This window comes from Oryx dammah, unplaced genomic scaffold (assembly GCF_014754425.2).
Source record: "Oryx dammah isolate SB20612 unplaced genomic scaffold, SCBI_Odam_1.1 HiC_scaffold_27, whole genome shotgun sequence".
Classification (NCBI taxonomy): Eukaryota; Metazoa; Chordata; class Mammalia; order Artiodactyla; family Bovidae; genus Oryx; species Oryx dammah.
In genome coordinates, this window is record NW_024070211.1 from 107,558,156 (window position 1) to 107,579,432 (window position 21,277).

At 42.1% G+C, this 21,277-nt stretch overlaps 1 protein-coding gene across 1 annotated transcript in view; it reads left to right on the forward strand.

The window, feature by feature from the left end:
* The window catches only part of B3GALT1 (beta-1,3-galactosyltransferase 1), a 408,747-nt gene that overhangs the window by 354,919 nt on the left and 32,551 nt on the right, over positions 1–21,277 (forward strand). Inside the window, exon 2 of the mRNA XM_040229268.1 lies at positions 2,051–2,161. The gene's annotated coding sequence lies outside the window, so the exon portion shown is untranslated. The remainder of the gene's footprint in view (positions 1–2,050; positions 2,162–21,277) is intronic.

Here is a 21,277-nt window from a genome sequence, read left to right on the forward strand (position 1 = left end):
TCTGACACATTTTTAGCAGTTGGTAGCTGCTCATTCCCTATATTTCTTGCTTCCTTCCTTTTCTTCACTCAATATTTTATATAAGATGCTTCCTATTAATGTTTCATATACTTTAATAAATGTTTATATCTTATTGTACTCTGTATAAAAAAATCTGTAAAAGCAAGGATTTTTTTTTAATGGGCTGGAACGAAATCTTCCAGGTCTTATTTTCCCTATATTGACATTCAATATGTGTTTCTTAAAAGCTACCTCCATGGAACTAGATTTATCAATAATAAGCATATAATCTATTAAGAGCCCTAACATTTTAAAGGATAAAAATGAGGGCTGATGCAGGCTGAAAATGGACCACATGGTCTCATGTCTTATTCATAGTCATGTGGAATGCTTCTAATCTAGAACTATACATTTTCACATAAGGCAGAAAGTTACTACACATTGCAGTGTTTTGGTTGTTTGCTTTGAGACTCCTTTGCTTTGGTACCTGACTTGATAAGTATTTGATGTTTGAGCAGAGTTAGTTATCTCTTCTTTAAAGATCTGAATAGTATCTTCAATGGAACAGTGAGAAGGCGCTAGAGTAGCGCATTAAGAAAATAGCTAGGCTCAATAGACCTACGTTCAAACACTTGGCTCCACTCCTACCCAGGTGTCATTATACAAGAAGCTGACTCTCCCAGAGTCCTGATTTTCTTTTTTGAAAAGGTGATAACGGTGATGATTACAGATAATAAATGGAAGTAAATTAACATACAGTAGGCATTCAGTAAATACTGACATTTGTTACAAATCGTAGCAAACATTTACTGAGTATGTATCTTATCTCAGTACCATTCTACGCACTTTCTATGCACTGATTCATTTAAACCTCAATACAATTCTATGATTCAGGTACTGTTGTTATCACTGTTTTTACACATGGAACTTTGAGAGCTTATATCACAGTAAGCAGCTAAATCAATATTTAAACCCATCTTTTGCTCTTAACCATCACATTATACCACGTATCATACAAACAGTGGCTTTTAGCAGAAACTGGAACCAGTAGATGGATCCAGTGGGACCCAGTGGCGCCTGTGCCCATACCTCTCTCACACTCTTCACATCTGGCTACACTGAGGGACCACTGAATTTTAGTCACTTGACTTTACCCAGAAATCCTTCCATAAGGTGAATGGTGAGAAGAGAAAATTGTACCTCTCATTACGAAGGTTTATAGAAGTACAGATTGAGACCCAAGGATCAGATACCCTAAAGGCAACTTCTGATTGGCTCCTAGTCTGTTATGTAAAAAAGTCTGATCAGATTCAGCCAGTCTTAGAGTGGTCATGAGTCATAAATAAAAAGGAGAATACTCATACCTAGAAAGCCCAGCTCTGCCACTAATTAGCTGAGTGTCATTGCACAATGGCTTCAACCCTCTGGATCCTTCTTCATCATTAGAAGTTAAAGACGTTGCCCTAGATCTTAGATCTCATGGCTACTCAGGAGCTAATCCTAAGCTTCTGATGGGCTTTGGCTTTAGCCTTCTTTGACCTGCACAAAGTTTTGTTTTGTTTAATTGAATTTTAAAATATAAATTCCAAAGGTTTCACATAAAACTCTGTGTTTCTGTCTTCCCTTGAGAACCTGAAGTCATGGCATTATTGAGGCTGGTTTTCCTTATGGCATCAATGGAAGATATCAGGCAGACCTGAGCCATGGCTGCGGCCTCAGATGGGATGTGTGTTTACCAGCTGAGCACGGCTCCACCTCTCCCTGCTGTCTCAAGCCCAGTCTGCTCCCTCACTTACCCTACCTGCCTGGTCTTATAGGCATATAGGTTTGCAATCCGAAGACCAGCTCTGATGCTTACTTGATCATTTGTTTACTATTATTTTTTATTTGATCAACATCTGTTCAGTGCTTACTTACTTGCCATTCTACATACGGTATTTGCCTAAATACAAAGTTTTCTTTTTATATGATAGCATTCTGCCTTCACTTCCCTGAGCCTGATTAATTTCCACTGTTTCTAAAGTGTTCTTTCTTCTTCTTATCAACCTAGGTGACTTCAGTTTGCTAAGCAGCAGCTTCTCCTGGCACGAGCCACTGCAGACCTCCTCATCAGACCGGCTGAGACCATCCCATGTACCTGGAGTAAGGAGAACACAGCAAGGTTGGCCCAACAGGTGGGAAGATACACTGCTCAGCTAGGTAGCCCATCACTGTGGAAAAATAATAGCAATGCTATACAATCAGAAATCAACATCTAAGAACTAATGGGTACAGAAAAATTTTCATTTTTATTAATGTTTAGCTATTATGGTTTGTAAAATAACCTTGCCATAAATATCTGTACAGGAGGAAAAAATTGATAGCTCAAAAAAGTATCCTTTTTTAAAAGTTCATATTCACAAGTGTCTGTGAAACCTTTGATTGATTTTAGTGATGGCCTCTTTCGAGATGAAATTGTAGGGAATTAAAGATATGCCTTAGGTGACCTAAGACAATGCCTATTTAAAAATCCATTTCTCTAAGGTCATAGCTAACTGATTCTTAAATTTTCTTTGCTGAGGTAACCTTGTCCCCACAGGCAATTGTGCTTCAATTATTTCTCATTTCGCTTGAAAATAATAGTATTGCATATAGGAAATGATGGTATAGTTATAAAAAGTGTCTAAAATAGGTAATCATAACAATGTTTTCATTTAAAATGATAAAAAGCAAAGATAAATGCTCAGAATATTTCTTTATACACTAACTTTTTGTGGTAAATAACATGTAAGTTTATAAAAAAGGACTGCAGCCTTCCTGGAGTATGACTCAGAAAAAGAAGGACCACAGCACCACACTGGCAAGAGGTAACTTGAACCATAATTTTACCTTTCCCACCAGCACCTCTATGATGTGGGCCAGTAACTTAATCTCTCTAAACAAACTGTTTCCTGGCACCTGAAGTGAAGAGTTATTTCAAAGCGCCTTTTAAATACTGATTCAGTTGCACAGTGAAGCACAGCTGTGAGTGGAAGGCAAGGTGAGAGCTCTGAACTCTTTCTCTACGAGATAATTTGCCAAAAGTCAATTCAACACAATGCACAATCACCACATTCCTTTCTTCTTTTCAATATTTACCAGGTTTACAGCAATGTGTACTAAAGGTGTTGATTTTTGCCACTTTTGAAGATTCCTGTAAGGACTTAGCTGAGAGTTTTCCAATTGCTACCAGCATTTGAAAGAACACCCAGTTTGTCTTTGTCTTGGCCCCCACCATTGTACAGAGGGAGTATCCTGTGATAAGGGGCGATGGAGAGGTGATAGTCCACAGCCACAAAGGATGGCAACAGGCACATGACATTATCACGAGGATTCTCCTAATTGAAGACAAATGTTAGATTCAGTATTTAAATACGTTAGGTTGATTAACCGCTTTTGAGAACTGTTTCATGGAAATTAGCCTGTTGACATGGTCCTTCCTCTTAGGGATGTAGGGATGTATGAGGTATTTATTCATTCATTCATTCAGCTGTGCCGGTCTTAGTTATGGGATTGTGACATCTTTGGTTGCGGCATTCAAATTCTTATTTGTGGCATGTGGGATCTAGTTTCCTGACCAGGATCAAACCCAGGCCCCCTGCATTGGGAGCACGGAGTCCACCACTGGACCACCAGGGAGGTCCCCCTCTTAGAGATCTTATAGTTCAGTGGAGGTAAAACATCAAAAACTAAAACAGAAAGTAAATAAATAATACAATTACACATTGGGGTAAGCATTATGGAAAACAAAAGGATGCTAAGGCAGTGGAGAGTGAGAAACTGCTTCATGAAGTGGTCACAGAAGGTGTGAGAGTCAAGAGAGCCGTTCCCCTCCCTCTCCAGGCATATGATAGGATTGCATCGCCTTAGTCTGCCTGCGGCTCCGTGGACCATGGGATCTGGTCTGGCTCATCAGTTGTGCACAGAAATATGTGTCACTTCAAGATCGGAGCATCTAAGCGTTGCTTCTATAGACCCCTTTCCCTGAGGCAGTCTAACAAGTGTTGTGTTCCAAGATGTGGTTGCTCCCTTAGCCTTGAACTTGTGTGACTCCAAGGCACAGAGTTCCTTCAACCAACTCACACTGGACATGTAGCATGTAGCGTGAGGAAACAACAGACTGTATTGTCTTAAGCCACTGAGATGTGGAAGCCATTTGTTAGCACAGCTTAAGGAAAACAATCCTGCCTATTACAAATGGCATCTCTGAAGAGGCAGAGGGATGATTTACAGACGCTTTAAGACAGAAGGCCTTGAACTTGGCTGGTTCACAGAATTGAATGAAAGCCAGTATGGCTGGATTAGAGTAAATCAGGAAAAAATAGCAAATAATCTAGTTTCTACTCTCTCAACTCTTGCCTGTTCTGGTTCTGATGCTGTTCTTGTATTTATATTCCTGGCAGAGCTTTAAGATAGATCAAGTAGCTTGAGTCTAAATGCTTTTGACTTGCTTACACAAATCAAACTCTCATACTTTATCTCTCGCTTCTGGATTATGATCATTTTTATCAAGAACTTGGCATGTAGGTGATTGATATGATAATACAGTCCTAATGCAGTCCCTGAAGCTGAGGGCCTCTACCCTTTCAGTCAATGCTGAGATGCACTTGGGTGTGTAGGCCATTCATAACTGAGCTGAGTCTTGGGATGGGCAGCCCACAGCACTTTCATTTGAATAATGTGTAATATCGTACAGTTTTTAAGGTCTCAGCTTTCATATCCATTTCTAATATTCCAGCAACAAAATCTAGGGAAAAGCCCACATTTTCAGGTGCCTTGTCATAGCCTATTTAATGTATATGTAGGAGAGATTGTCTTTTGCACTGAAGAGCTTGTTTGAAACCAAAACGAGAACCCCTTAGCAAAAAGCAAATTGCATGAGATGCAGTTTGTCTTCTTTGGAAGAAAAGATGAGCTGAGTCAACCCTCCTGGGGTTTGACAACTAAGGTATTTCTTTATCCTTGACACTGCTCAGATAGAGCCACTGATATTATCACTGCCTTTATTGAAGTTTGGTCGATTTAGAGGAAGTACATCCATCTTATATTACAGTCATTCTTGTACAGTCCTTACAGTCTTAAGGATTTTTTATTGAGATGAATGAAATCCTGCTTAAGAAAAAATCAGAGGAGGGAAGGGAAATGGATCTAGAATAAAAACAAGGTCCTTAATATAGTCCAGTCTCAGTGCCAAATGCTTTCATATATAATATTACTATCTCCATACCGTGGAGGAAGTAACCTAGAAAGGTTGTGATCACCCAGCCAGTGACTGGAAGACCAAAGAAGGGACAGTCTTCTCCCTCCCAAGACCCTTCTATTATCTCTGCCACTAGAGAGGAAAAGTCTAGAATGCAAAAGTCTCCCTACCATCACCATGGTTAAATATAAAATGGCCATGTCCTGCATTTCTGTAATCTCCAGAGATGTCCTCTAGAAGGTAAATATAGATCACTCTCAACTTATTACATAGCTAGAAGAGCCTTGGTTTATTTGTTATGTTTACATATCTAAACAGAGCTGGTTGTAATAAGCTGTGCTCTGCTATTTGTACCTCTTTCCTGTGTTTCACCTCATCCTGTATAATTAGTGCCATCTTGAAAATAGAAGTTTTCCATGGCATTAAAATTCTTACACAGCACACCCTCTAATTATTTCATATCTTCACATTAGGGACTAAGATACTCATGGTGGAGGGGGTAATTCTGTTTGTTATTTAATTAGTTATAGAGGAGTTCAGGAAAAAGAGATTAAAGTAATTTCTACTTGACTCTGAGATTTTTTTTCTCACTGCCTACTCCCTCTTGACTTCAAACCTCATCATTTTTGGTACCAGAGTCAATTATGCCTCTTAGGATTTCCTTCTATTAAAAAGTTACCTATTCTTCAAGATCTACCCAAAATCCCCTTCTTCGCAGGTCTTTCCAGATATCCATCATTAAAATTAAGCTTCATCTTCCATAATCTAGGGTACTAATCCTATAGAATCTCTCTGTTTTGTATTAAAGGGGTAAAAATAGAGCAGAGATGGCTGGCAACTTACTCAAATATGTTTCCTCTCTTTTTCTTGGGCATATAACTCAGCAGCATGTCCTTGCCTGCCTTAGAGTTGGGTGTGATCAGATGATGAATTTCTCACAGTGGAAAACAAATGAAGTGGCATGTTTCCTTTTGGGGCCAGAATTTTTAGGAGGTAGGTTGCTCCATGCTTGCCCTCCCCTGTTGACATCTGCATGAGAAAAGTCTGATGCCCTCAAGGATGGAGAGAGTCAGGGCTCCTAGATCACTGGGTAGAAAGCCGTCTGGCCAAACAGGAACAGCCTCACTAGGTTGAACAAGAAATAACCATCTATTGCGTTAAGGTTGGAAATTTAGAGTTTATTTGTTATACTGGCTAGTGTGGACATACCTAATACAGTGTGTGCACGTTTGTACGTATCTTTGTGACTCCCTCCATTTCAGAAGCCCCAAAATGACAGCAACAGCAACAACAACAACCAAAAAATCTCCTCTTACTGGGAGTCTTATTTGGACATGTAGCAGATGGCCATCAAAATGAAGAATGGAGGGTCTCTAAACAATTTCTAGTATTGGGAATGCCATTTTCTCATTGGCAAGCAACCGACTAGAATTTTGAAAATAATCTCATAGGCAACTAACTTACGGTAGAGAATGAAAGGGATACCCGTTAGTTTCCTTATTAAAATGTGTCCTAGTTCATTGCTCATTCAAATATTCATCATTCTTTCAATCAGCAAGTAGGTACTGGACATATTCTACATACCAGGCAGTCCAATAACAGTACTGATCAACCACAGATCTAGTCCCAGCTCACTCCAAATATATACTCCACCTATCCAGCAAGTCATCAGACTACCAAAGGTGCATTCAGCTTCTCACCTGGGTTTTCAGGTTCTTCATCTATAAAGGTAAATAATAGTATTATCTACTTCACAATTGTGTTGTATTTTTAATTAGATAATGATCTAAATATAATGATTATAATATTTTTAGCACTGTGCTTCACACTTGGAACTTGATCAGCACTCAATAAATCCTAGCTATTATTATTCTTATTAATTTAGATTAATTTCATAAGATTGTACAACAACAACAAAGAATCTGCCTGAAAGAGACTATGTGGAATATAATTTCCCCTTTGTAGTGGCTTCTGATATGAGAGTTGAGGGATTGGGAATAATGCCCCACATTAAAAAAAAAACAGTATATGCAAAGGACCAGTGATATGAGGAAGCATTTTTTGGGAACTGAGAAAGTAAGAAGAGCAGAGTAGAGAGATCAAGGAGGAAAATGCAGCAGGATGAGACCGTGCAGAGCCTTGGGACCGCCACGTAGCCATGCTAAGAATTTGGCCTTCTTCCGTGTGCAAGAGAAAGTCAATGAATGGTCTCAAACACATAGTGGCAAAGAATATGATTATCTTTGTTCTTTTAGAAAGATCACTATGGCTGGAATGCATAGGTAAACCACTTGAAAAGTTACCATAGGAGAGTCAAGGTAAGAAATACCCATAGGTTGGGTATAGTGGTGTTAGTGGAGATGGAGAGAAGTCATAAAATATAAGAAATGTCTGAAGTGACATTGGCAGGACATGGTGATGATTAAGTACAGAAATGAGAAGAAGACAGCTGTTAACAATGGTTCCTGGTGTTTCAGGTAGCTACAAGCACATTTCATAGAAATAGGGAACCCTGAAAGAGAATCAGCGTTGCTAAGGCATGAATTTACCTTTGTCCATGCTGCATTCTGGTGCCTCCCGTCCAAGAAAATAGATCAAATACACAGTTGGATATATTGGTCTGGAGCTCCATAGATACATCTGAGCTAGAGTGTGAATATAAAGGTTATTGGAATGAATAAAAGTTATTGGAATAGCAACTGAGACCAAGGACTGGAGAATTTGCTTAGAAAATGGGCAAAACTTAAACTGAGAAGAATAAAAGAGGGCCTGGGACCTAGCCTGAAGGAACTAGTTATCAAGTTAAGCAGAGATGTGTATGTATTAGAAGAGCATTATTAGGTATTGGCTTAAGTGATTGTGGAAGCTTTATAAGTCCAAAAATCTGATAGAGGAGGCCAGCAGGATGGAAACTCAACAAAGACTTGCAGTTTGAGTCTGAAAAATCAAGAAAACCAGGATCAGTCAACAGTGCAGATGAAGCCCAAAAGCAGTGCTGGAGAATTCCCTCTGGCTTCAGGAAGATCAGCCTTTTATTCTATTCAGGACTGCCTTGAATTGAATGAACCTCCCCCCCGACCCCCAACTCCCAACAGGCCTGTTATGGCCAACATTCTGCTTTACTCAAAGTCCACTGATTTAAATGTAAATCACATCCAAATGTCCTCATGGAAACATCCAGAATAATGTTTCACCAAGTATCTGGGCACCACAGTCCAGCCAAGTTGACCCATAAAATTAATCATCACAGGGATATACAAAGACAAGCAGAAATAGTGATTGATTCCCAGGCTCTATACTAGTTGCTGGGAATACAATCTACATCATGGTTTACAGTCTGAGCCCAGGGGCCAGAGAGCTGGGTTTGAAACCTAACTTTGCCTTTTACTTACCCTGAGACCTTAGGCAAATTACTCAATGAGTCAGTGCCTCATCTTTAAAATAGGCACAGAATAACCCACCTTTATTGACTGTAAAAATTAGATCAGGTAATAAACATAAAGGGAATAGAAAACTGATTGAACATGGTGAGTGCTCGATAAACATTTGCTCTTATGTTTAAGGCAGACCTGGTCTTTTCCCCCCCAAAGTGACAGAAAGCTTCTCGAGCAGACAACAGTGTCAAGGAAGGCGATAGAAATGCCTAACCTCATCTTAGATGAAGGCCTGATCGACAGCGGGAGGAGGCCGCAGTTCCCCTGCAGTGCTTTCGGGAAATCTGGAACTTAACCAGCCTTTTTCCTCCCTGTGAAGATACCAGACGTTTGAATGGCATGTGAACTTGTGAAATAAGCATGCCCTTCGCTCTTTTGACCATCCCTATGGAAAAGAAATGCAAAAAATGTTGACAATCCCCATGGAAAAGAAATGCAAGAAAGCAAAATGGCTGTCTGGGAAGCTATGAAAAGAAGAGAAGCGAAAAGCAAAGGAGAAAAGGAAGGATATAAGCATCTGAATGCAGAGCTCCAAAGAATAGCAAGGAGAGATAAGAAAGCCTTCCTTAGCGATCAATGCAAGAAATAGACGAAAACAACAGAATGGGAAAGACTAGAGATCTCTTCAAGAAAATTAGAGATACCAAGGGAACATTTCATGCAAAGATGGGCTTGATAAAGGACAGAAATGGTATGGACCTAACGGAAGCAGAAGATATTAAGAAGAGGTGGCAAGAATACACAGAACAACTGTACAAAAAAGATCTTCACAACCCAGATCATCATAATGGTGTGATCACTCACCTAGAGCCAGACATCCTAGAATCTGAAGTTAAGTGGACCTTAGAAAGCATCACTACAAACAAAGCTAGTGGAGGTGATGGGATTCCAGTTGAGCTCTTTCAAATCCTGAAAGATGATGCTGTAAAAGTGTTGTACTCAGTATGCCAGCAAATTTGGAACACTCAGCAGTGGCCACAGAACTGGAAAAGGTCAGTTTTCATTCCAATCCCAAAGAAAGGCAATGCCAAAGAATGCTCAAACTACCACACAATTGCACTCATCTCACATGCTAGTAAAGTAATGCTCAAAATTCTCCAAGCCAGGCTTCAGTAATACGTGAACCGTAAACTTCCAGATGTTCAAGCTGGTTTTAGAAAAGGCAGAGGAACCAGAGATCAAATTGCCAACATCCGCTGGATCATGGAAAAAGCAAGAGAGTTCTGGAAAAACATCAATTTCTGCTTTACTGACTATGCCAAAGCCTTTGACTGTGTGAATCACAATAAACTGTGGAAAATTCTGAAAGAGATGGGAATACCAGACCACCTGACCTGCCTCTTGAGAAATCTGTATGCAGGTCAGAAAGCAACAGTTAGAACTGGACATGGAACAACAGACTGGTTCCAAATAGGAAAAGGAGTACATCAAGGCTGTATATTATCACCCTGCTTATTTAACTTAGGTGCAGAGTACATCATGAGAAACACTGGTCTGGAAGAAGCACAAGCTGGAATCAAGATTGCCGGGAGAAATATCAATAACCTCAGATATGCAGATGACACCACCCTTATGGCAGAAAGTAAAGAGGAGCTAAAAAGCCTCTTGATGAAAGTGAAAGAGGAGAGTGAAAAAGTTAGCTTAAAGCTCAACATTCTGAAAACGAAGATCATGGCATCTGGTCTCACCACTTCATGGAAGATAGGTGGGGAAACAGTTGAAACAATGTCAGACTTTATTTTTTTGGGCTCCCAAATCACTGCAGATGGTGACTGCAGCCATGAAATTAAAAGACGCTTACTCCTTGGAAGAAAAGTTATGACCAACCTAGACAGCATATTCAAAAGCAGAGACATTACTTTGCTGACTAAGGTCCGTCCAGTCAAGGCTATGGTTTTTCCTGTGGTCATGTATGGATGTGAGAGTTGGACTGTGAAGAAGGCTGAGCGCCAAAGAATTGATGCTTTTGAACTGTGGTGTTGGAGAAGACTCTTGAGAGTCCCTTGGACTGCAGGGAGATCCAGCCAATCCATTCTGAAGGAGATCAGCCCTGGAATTTCTTTGGAAGGACTGATGCTGAAGCTGAAACTCCAGTACTTTGGCCACCTGATGCGAAGAGTTGACTCATTGGAAAAGACTCTGATGCTGGGAGGGATTGGGGGCAGGAGGAGAAGGGGACAACAGAGGATGAGATGGCTGGATGGCATCACGGACTCGATGGATGTGAGTCTGAGTGAACTCCAGGAGTTGGTGATGGACAGGGAGGCCTGGCGTGCTGCGATTCATGGGGTCGCAAAGAGTCAGACACAACTGAGCGACTGAACTGAACTCACTCTTTTCAGATAAGACCCTAAAGAACTTCCTGTTGAAATGTAAATGTTACCTAAAGCACTATCAGTATCAGCCTCCACTAGCTTGAGGTAGAGTTCTTCTCAGATAAACTACTCAGTTTCTAATGGGATGTTGTCTTCATTTGATTGAGGCAGGACTGAGGAGGCTCATGGAAGCTAGGAAGGAGTTGGGGAAATTGAAGATGGCAGATGGGAAGGCCAGGGGAGGGAAAGATCAATGGGGAGGAGAAAGGACAGCAGGGCCCTTCTTGTTACTCACACCTGGGGTTCCCCTGGTGTTCACTCTCCTCCAAATCTTGTGCCTACTCATGCCTACTCATGGCTGGGACCCTTAAAATATTTTCCCAAATCCTTCATCTCCTTGCTTTAAGTAAGTATTAATTTTTTTAAGTATTAATTATTTTTGGCTGTTCTGGGTCTTTGTTGCTGCGTAGGCTTTCCTCTAGTTTCAGCAACTGCAGATTACTGTCTGGTTGCACTCATTGCAGTGGCTTCTTTGCAGAGCAAGGGCTCTTCAGCGCATGGGCGCAGGAACTGTGGCTCCCAGGCTCTAGAGCACAGGCTCAATAGTTGTGGCTCACAGGCTTAGTCTCTCCACATCACGTAGAATCTTCCCAGATCAGGGATCGAACCTGTATCTCCTGCATTGGCAAGCAGATTCTTTACCCCTGAGCCACCAGGGAAGCTCATAAATAAGTATTAATTTTAAGGTTTGTGTTGTATTTTTTCTCTTCTATGGGTCAAAGTAGTTTTCTAGAGACAGGCTCCCAGTAGAAGACAAGTCTCTTGCTAATTCCATGTCATCATATTCAGAGTACCCCATAAATAATTTTTCCCTTGGGATAGCCTTTTCATGTCTGCTTCTGAATGACAGTCTACCCCCCTTTCTTTGTCTGACTCAGGCCAGCAGTTCAGGAAGTACAGTGCCCTTGACCTATATCAACTGGAGAAACGCTGCCCGTGCATTTGCTCCTCTGTCTTTGTCCTGGGCTTGTGCAGAGGGTCTGTGCAGTAGCACTTGGATCCATTCTCTAACCTCTGTAGACATTGCTACGTTGTTTGATGTATTATCCAGCTTGTAATTCAGTATCCAGGGCCCCCTTAGGGGCTTATCACTAAAGAATCTGCCTGCCAATGCGGTAGATTTAGTCCAGTCCGTGGGTCAGGAAGGATCCATTGGAGAAGGAAACGATAACCCACTCCAGTATTCTTGCCTGGAAAATCCCATGCACAGAGGTACCTGGTAGGCTACCATCCATGGCGTTGCAAAGAGTTGGACATGACTGAGCAACTAAACAACAATTCAGTATTCACTGTGAGGTTGGCATTTGTTTTATTTTTCTTTTTAAATGAAATGCTGGTAAAGATCTTGGACCATGACTAACTCAGAGCTAAACTCGAGTGTTTATTACCCTATGATTCCTTCTCTTTCAGTCCTGCAAACTAAGGCAGTAATGTAGGCGCTTCTTTTTACTTAAAGATGGGGGCCCTGCAATTTCCCTCAAGATGGGCTTTTTTGAACATTCTTCCTCTGGGCAGAGCTGCAGGTCCATCTGCATCTGGTTCCATGTCTCAGTCATGTGCCTTGTGTGGAATGGCCTTGGGCACACCTGGGAATGGATTGGCCCTCCACTGCCTGGCCCATGCTCTCTCCACTCTACAGCACTGCCCTCCAGGGCTCACAGCACACTCTGCTCGTGCCTGAAAACCAGTAAGGTTTCCCTTCAGGCCTCTCAGGCCCCAGGAAGAGGCGCTGATAGGAAGGGCAGGAACCAGTGCCCTTTGGCTTCTGATGGATGTCTTCCAGAACAGCTCCCCAGGCAGCTGAGCCAGAGGCGAAGAAGAGGAGACCCAGGAGACACTGGGCACCTACACTTTAGCTCAGTGGCTATCATCTCCCTCTGCCCCTGTGGAGGTCTCTGGGTCCCAAACCCTCACAGAACCTTAAGGAAACTGATTAGGGGATGCCCTGTCAGGAGTGAGCTGAAGGTGAGGAATGAGGCACTGGTCTGGTACAAAATGAAGCCCAGAGAAGGGATGAAGTTCAGGGATAGGGTGAGAGTCAGGGATCCCAGTAGCACACAGGAATACTGGTCAATAAAGCACACAGTTGTGTACCGTGGTCTACCAAGTATCCTCCCCACCATAGCAATCACGCTTCACATTCAGAGGCACAACCCCAGGCCCCAGGGACACCAGTGTGATAAAATGCACAGAGGCCAAGGCTCAGACACCAACACGGTTTGTACACCTTCCCCAGACCAGGTGCCTCACGGGTCATCTCATTCATTGCTCAAGATGGCCCTGCAGGTAGGTGTTTGCTCATTCGCCTGCCAGAGTGAGGTACATGGACTAGCACAGATGACACTTTGAGGAAGCAGGAACTGAGACGGTTCATTTAGTCACAATGTAGTGCTTCCACTCCTAAAGTCTGACACAGGGTCCATGGAGAATCTGACAAACTCCTCAGCCACTGTGCTCCTGGACCAGGCCCTCTCAGTGCCCCCTGACCAGCTAGCTGGATTGGCCTAGGAGGTACCTCAGTGAGAGTGAAGAGCAACAGGAAGCAGGCAATGCCTACCCACCCACCCATACACAGAGCAGGGCTAAGGAGCAGGGAGCCAGGCTTGTGCTATGCAAATAACACTCGCCCTGCCCTCTCTCTGGCCACAGACCTGACCCTTCCTTTTCTCTGCAGGGCTGCTGTGCAGGAGTTGGCTTTCCTGATGCTGTGTCTGTTGATGGCTCTGGATGCGCTATAACCAGAGTCCTTCTCAAGCTGTGTCTTAGCCACTGGGCAGACTGGAATAAAATCAGGAAATTACACAATTCCTAGGTTAAAAAATAAGGGAAAAAAAGAAGTCCCCAAGAGTGGAAGTTGGGTTAGGACTGGCCACGTCACAAGGTTGCCCCATCCTGAGACTTTGCGACAGGTATTCCTGGTAGATTTCACTGAGCCCTGGAGAGACGGCACAAAGGGATCCCTGAGGACAGAAAAGACTTCTCCGGGCAACAAAGGTGTCACAGCCCAGAGTGGATGCTCCTTCCCCTGCCCTCCTAGGGTAGCTTACTCTTAACTCTCTGCTACATTTATGATGAAGAACTTCTTTCCCAGTCACCTCAATATTTATTTGCTGTGTGCAAGGCCCTCTACTTTCTCACAGCCCGTGACATGTCCAGCATACCTCTGGCTCCCTGGCATCCAGCCCAGAGCCAAAAAGTACTCCTCTGTAGATGTTAGAAAAATATATTAGCATAAACCATTTACTTCCAGGGTTTGGAAAAGGCCCTATAACATGAAATGGTCAACAAATCCTCCTTCACCAATACAAGCTACCTGAGATCCAACAAATGGCTTTTCGTGTCTTTCCTAATAGCACAAAATATCCCTTGGACCCTAGTGAAATAAGTCTAGCACAGGACGAACTGCCTTATAAATTAATGAACACCACCCTGTAAACCAGGTGGTCTATAGGCATTGGAAATTGGCAGAAATATGATAGGCAGTGGTCATATAGTTGATGTGAAAGCCACCACAATGGTTCCTGATATATTTCCTATCACAGTCCACATAGGAGATGAAACTTTCATGCATCACAACTCCCAACAAGATAATCCAGCCACACCTCTTTCTTCATTAAAAAAAACAACAACAAAAAAAAAAACTTTCTATTTTGTATTGGGGTGTAGCTGACTAACAACGTTGTGATGATTTTAGGTGAACTGAAAAGGGACTCAGCCATACATATACACGTATCCGTTCACCCTTAGACTCCACTACCATCCAGGCCCACACCCCTTGCAGGAAAGTAAATCAGATGGCAAGGGAGTAAAATCAATATTTTTGTAAGAATACATTTGAATCTGCTCTAATTTGAAAAGTGGAACCTTGGTAATGGGCAGCCTTTATTGAGTGCTTACTGCATGCTAAGTTCTGTGCCATGAGCTTTGCATACATGATCTTAATTGAGCTAGGAACAACCCTGCACAGTGGGTTTTATAGAATCTTCATCTTGCAGATTACAAAATGAACTGATGGGGGTTATACAGTGTTTCTAAGACTAATACATGGCTAGGACTGAAATCCAAGTCTTTATATTTACACTTGCCTGTCCAAAATCATCATCCTCAAATTTCAGCACCTGGTGACTATTATTATAAATTTCCTGTGACATCCCTCACAAATGACTGCCACAATCTGTATATGATGGCATGAAGAACCTTTTTTACCAAAAATAGAGTACTGCTTCTATCAAAACTGGATTTTGCTCCCTGGGTTGAACTCAGTTCAATTATTGAAATCAGTTTGTATCTTAAAGATCAGCAAGATAAAACCATCTTTTATTGAGTCTCTTTTATTTTGTTCAGTTCAGTTCATTTGCTCATTCATGTCAGACTCTTTGCGACCCCATGTACTGCAGCACACCAGGCTTCCCTGTCCATCACCAACTCCTGGAGCTTACTGAAATTCATGTCCATAGAGTTGGTGATGCCATCCAACCATCTCATCCTCTGTCTTCCCCTTCTCCTCTTGCCTCTATCTTTCTTAGCATCAGGGTCTTTTCCAATGACTCAGTTCTTCATATCAGGTGGCCAAAGTACTGGACTTTCAGCTTCAGCATCAGTCCTTTCTATGAATATTCAGGACTGACTTCTTTTAGGATGGACTGGTTGGATCTTCTTGCAGTCCAAGGGACTCTCAAAAGTCTTCTCCAACACCACAGTTCAAAACCATCAATTCTTTGGCACTCAGCTTTCTTTAGAGTCCAACTCTCACTTGTATACATGACCACTGGAAAAACCATAGCTTTGATTAGACGGACCTTTGTCGGCAAAGTAATGTCTCTGCTTTTTAATATATTGTCTATATTTGTCATAACTTTTCTTCCAAGAAGCAAGAGTCTTTTAATTTCATGGCTGCAGTCACCATCTGCAGTGATTTTGGAGCCCCCCAAAATAAAGTCTCTCACTGTTTCCATTGTTTCCCCATCTATTTCCCATGAAGTGATGGGACCAGATGCCATGATCTTTGTTTTCTCAATATTGAGTTTTAAGCCAACTTTTTCACTTTCCTCTTTCACTTTCATCAAGAGGCTCTTTAGTTCCTCTTTGCTTTCTGCCATAAGGGTGGTGTCATCTGCATATCTGAGGTGATTGATATTTCTCCTGGCAATCTTGATTCCAGTTCATGCTTCTTCCAGCCCAGCATTTCTCATGATGTACTCTGTATAGAAGTTAAATAAGCAGGGTGACAAAATACAGCTTTGACGTACTCCTTTCCCAATTTGGAACCAGTCTGTTGTTTCATGTCAGGTTCTAACTGTTGCTTTTTGACCTGCATACAGATTTCTCAGGAGGCAGGTCAGGTGGTCTGGTATTCCCATCTCTTGAAGAATTTCCACAGTTTGTTGTGATCCACACAGTCAAAGGCTTTGGCGTAGTCAATAAAGCAGAAGTAGATGTTTTTCTGGAACTCTCTTGCTTTTTCAATGATCCAATGGATGTTGATAATTTGATCTCTGGTTTCCTCTGCCTTTTCTAAAACCAGCTTGAACATCTGGAAGTTCACAGTTCACGTACTGTTGAAACCTGGCTTGGAGAATTTTGAGCATTACTTTACTAGCATGTGAGATGAGTGCAGTTGTGCAGTAGTTTGAGCATTCTTTGGCGTTGCCTTTCTTTGGGATTGGACTAAAAACTGACCTTTTCATTTCTGTGGCCACTGCTGAGTTTTCCAAATTTGCCGGCATATTGAATGCAGTACTTCCACAGCATCATCTTTTAGGATTTGAAATAGCTCAACTGGAATTCCATCACTTCCACTAGCTTTGTTCATAGTGATGCTTCCTAAGGCCCCCCTGACTTCGCATTCCAGGATGTCTGGCTCTAGGTGAGTGATCACACCATCGTGGTGTCTGGGTCATGAAGATCTTTTTTATATAGTTCTTCTGTGTATTGTTGCCACCTCTTCTTAATATCTTCTGCTTCTGTAGCTTCAGGTGGTTTCTTTAAGAGCTGCTCTGGTTCCTTTAATCTTGCCTCAGGTGATCTCCTGATGAGCTTCTTGAGATTATCAAATTATGATCTTCTCTGGAATGCTAACATCTTCCATTTGTGGGGGATTTTATGTGTATCTCTTGCGGTGGAGTTGGTGATGGACAGGGAGGCCTGGCGTGCTGCATTCTATGGGGTCGCAAAGAGTCGGACACAACTGAGCGACTGAACGGAACTGAACTTGAGGTGGAACCAGGACCCTGTCCCAAGGCTGTACTATTGTTTCTTGGCTGCTCCTCCCTTGTCTCAGCATCCCTTCCCTTCTGTGATTAACAGCAGTTCTTTAAATCTTTCCTTTGGGACTCATGGAAGGTCATGGAGGCTGGAGTCTATTCCCTACAGACAAGAAACAGTGGGGGAAGAGAGCAGAAAGGCCTCTGTGACCAGGACCCCCACAGGGCCCTGCTTGGTCTCAGGAGGACGGTGGGAGAACAGGACAGAACATGTTGGCAAGAGGGTTCCTAGGAGGGAAAGTGTTCCAAAGGTGGGTACAAATCCCCAGTAGAAGAGAGGAGAGTGGGGAGAGAGGTGAGCCGGGAGACAGCACAGTGAGGGCAGGGCAGCCATCATTCCGGTGAGAAAATGGAGGCGGCAGAAGAAGGGGCTGCAAGCACCACAGAGTCTTTGGGGAGGCAAGGAAAAGGGAAAGAAATCTCTGGAGAGCACTGACAATTTTTCTTTACGAAGGAGAAAGAGAAGAAGCAGCTTTTCCCAGCCCAGAGCTGACGTGTGTGTGGGAGTCCTATTGACAGACAGTCAGATCATTTCCCTGTCACCCTCACCAGCCACCCCCTGTGTCTGGGAGTCATGCCCCAGGGAGATGCCTCCAAGGACTCAGAAAAGTAAATTCTCTGGAGCCTTCCCCACTTGAGCCACCCCCTGAATGCTGAGCCTTACTAAGAAACTTAATGAGACCTTTTCACACACCAGGGAGCAGGGCTCAGTAGTGGGCAGGCTGTTGAGCAAACATTCCGTTGTCCAGATCTGAATGAGGAAAGATATTCAGCTGGAATGAGATGGAATAGGGATCAGTTCATGCTTAAAAGACATAAAAGTGTTGGTCAGAGAGGAAACTCAGGGACATATTCAAGTTTTTCCTATCTGTCAGTGAAATGTTATCACTGAGGAGTTTGTACGTTCTTTTATTTCAAAGTGAAGTGAAGTGAAGTGAAATCGCTCAGTCGTGTCCAACTCTTTGCGACCCCAGGGACTGTAGCCTATCAGGCTCCTCCGTCCATGGGATTTTCCAGGCAAGAGTGCTGGAGTAGATTGCCATTTCCTTCTCCAACTTGCCCACAATTTAAAAGCATCAGTATCAGGATAGTGCATTGTCCTCCATACAGTATTTGAAGACAATGCTACCAGTGGTGATTCTCCTGGATGACTATGAACAGTTGAAAAGAAGAATGGATGTATGGTAATCTCCTGTGTTGCACAAAGAATTGATTTCAGACTGTAGCTGTTTGAAAATAAATACGACCAAAACCAAGAGACTGATATAAAAATAAACAAGAGCATCTTAATCTGTATTTTCAGAAACAACTGATTTAATCACTTTGACTTTAAACTCACAAATCAAAAGGTCAGCCAGTTTGATTAAAAACACATGCACAGTCCAGTTGATTGACTGACTGAACTATATGCTTGAAGAAGCAGTGGTGTGATGCTAAGAGAAGTAGCTTGGGAGTCAGGGAGCCTGGGTTCTGGTTTGGGCTTCATTTCACATCCCTTGTAAGAACCTGGGTGACCTCTGAGCCCCAGGACACCATACCTACATCCTGGATTCTGGTGATAATCAAATGAGGTAACATAGGTAGAAATAATTTTGTACACTGGGAAGTTCTCTCCAAAATTCCATCACTACTATCAATGACTGTTACATCACCCCAAAGTCAAGTATTCATCAATCCTTTGAAATGCTGCTGCTATATTTGATACACTTACTCAGAGAAACTTTCTCATGTTTGGCAACTTCTGTCCTTCTCCTGTCTGAAGTCTGAATCCTCCTTCCTAACAGTACCCTCTGCTACCAATTTAATGCAGCACCATTGAAGATAATCTGCCCAACTACTGCTGCAGTTAATAGAAAGTCTCCTTTCAGTGTGGTACATCTGCTGTGACATCTGTTTAAAACCCATGGAGAGGATTCAGTGTTCACAAGCAAACTGAGTAATTACTAAGTAATTACACTATAAATTGTGCAGTCAATGATTTGCTCTCAAAATTCATCTTTCGGACATATTCACCATGACAGCCACTTGGGTTCTTCTAAGATGTGCAGATCTGTTCTTAAAACGGTCAATATAAGGATATGAGCTAAACACCTGTGGCCAAAAACGTAGAGGATTATCTCTAGAAAAGAGAGAGGGTTAGAGAAGGACGAAAATGAAAGTGTGGAAAGGAGATGTTAATAGAGTGAGAAAGAAAGGGGAAGGATATTTTGAAGATTGTCTAAGTCTTTCTCAGTTATTTCGTAAAACCTGTGAAATTGCTAAGCCTTGCTGGCAGGAGAAAGCACAAGAGGAGAGATCAGTGACGTGGGAGTTCGCCTGCTTCACGAAGAGCCCATTACTAGTGACAGCTGTTTGGACTTTGGGAAACTGTACCATATGTAGAAAGTAGAGAATTAATGACTTAAGAGATGATATCTAATAGCTCTTGATAACTACCAGCTTTACAGTGTCTAAAAACTGAGACCTAAGACTTTGTTGAATGGTTATCAAACAAAGATCTAAGCTTCCTCTAAATCTGTTTTTTAAAAGCCAGTCAACAAATATTTATTATCCACATGTTATATGGAATATGAAATATGTATTAGACTACCTGCTTGAAGCAATCTGGAATATAAATAAACAAGGCAGCAGTGTGGCATAGTGGAAGAAAGGCTAGCTTGAGATCCTTCCTGACTTGAGTTTGAATCATGAGCCGTGGGACTAAGCCATATGAAGCTGCTGATGTTCAATCATTTTTAAGCTACATACCTGGCAATTTCATGCGATTCAACCAAAAGGAATTAGAAATGCCTCCTAAATGTTTGAGAATAAGAAAAAATGTTTATAAAATATTTATAATGTCTGTATAAATGTTTAGAGTTTGTTTATGGTGGAAGGGATATAGAAGCATCTTACCCTTGGTCACCAAGGGTACTAAACATCATTATTGTGTAGTGGAAATAGGACAGACGAGTTAAAATAGTGTTGCAAAAGTCAGAGCTATATAAGTCTCCCTTTTGGCCACTGTATGTTTAAAAATACAAGTCTCAGTAAATATTTAACAAAAGGAATTTTATAAAAATGAGAGGATTCATTTGTTAAAACAAAGGCATTTGCTACTAAATAAACACGCAAAAACACACACATTGTAAGTCACTTCAATCGTGTCCGACTCTTGGTGGCCCTATGGACTATAGCCTGCCAGGCTCCTCTGTCTATGGGATTGTCGAGGCAAGAATACTGGAGTGGGTATATCTGATCTCTAAAACCAAAATTCTATGCCAAGTGCCCACTGCAACAGTCTATTAGAATCAGTTATTCTGTAATTATATTAACATCAAGTGGTTCCATTTTAACAGCACAACACTTTCCAAATGTGTATACTTCAGTTTTCAAAAGATAAGTCCCATTTAGAGATGGGATGCAATTTTACAAAATAAGGTAAAAAACCAAAATGCACACCAAACACCCAGTGGCACTCGTGACGGTTTTGTTCCTTTCCTTTGCATGGGAGCAGCAGAGCACTCACGGCATCAGAGGCAGCCGCAGGAAACAGCTAGCTGCATTAGTCAGTGTGCTAAGTAGAGACAGAAAGCAAGTTCAATGGAGCAGAAAGGCCCCTGCCTTTGGAAGTGATGGAGAGAAGGAATGTGATTGGTTTCTTAAAGGGCAGACAGAGGAGTGATGGGTAGTTTCACCTCCCCTCACTAAACATGCCTGTCTATCTGAGATGGATCAACACCTTAGATTACACATTATGCAAATAACAGTGGCAGTTTGGCACCTTGTGGTCTCCTGCCAGAGTTTAGATCCATTCCCACTGTTGTCTGAGAAAAGTGAAAATAAACATGCCCCACTTCCCCTCCTTGGCTTCTTTGTCCTTGTGAAGTACAGCTTTCTCCATGCCTGCAGCTCAGAGCCTAAACTGCGTGGCAGTGGCCGTCTCTCCTTGCAAGGTGGTGAGCTCAAAACTCCCAGACTCAGAAATTAATTTCACAAAAGCAAGAA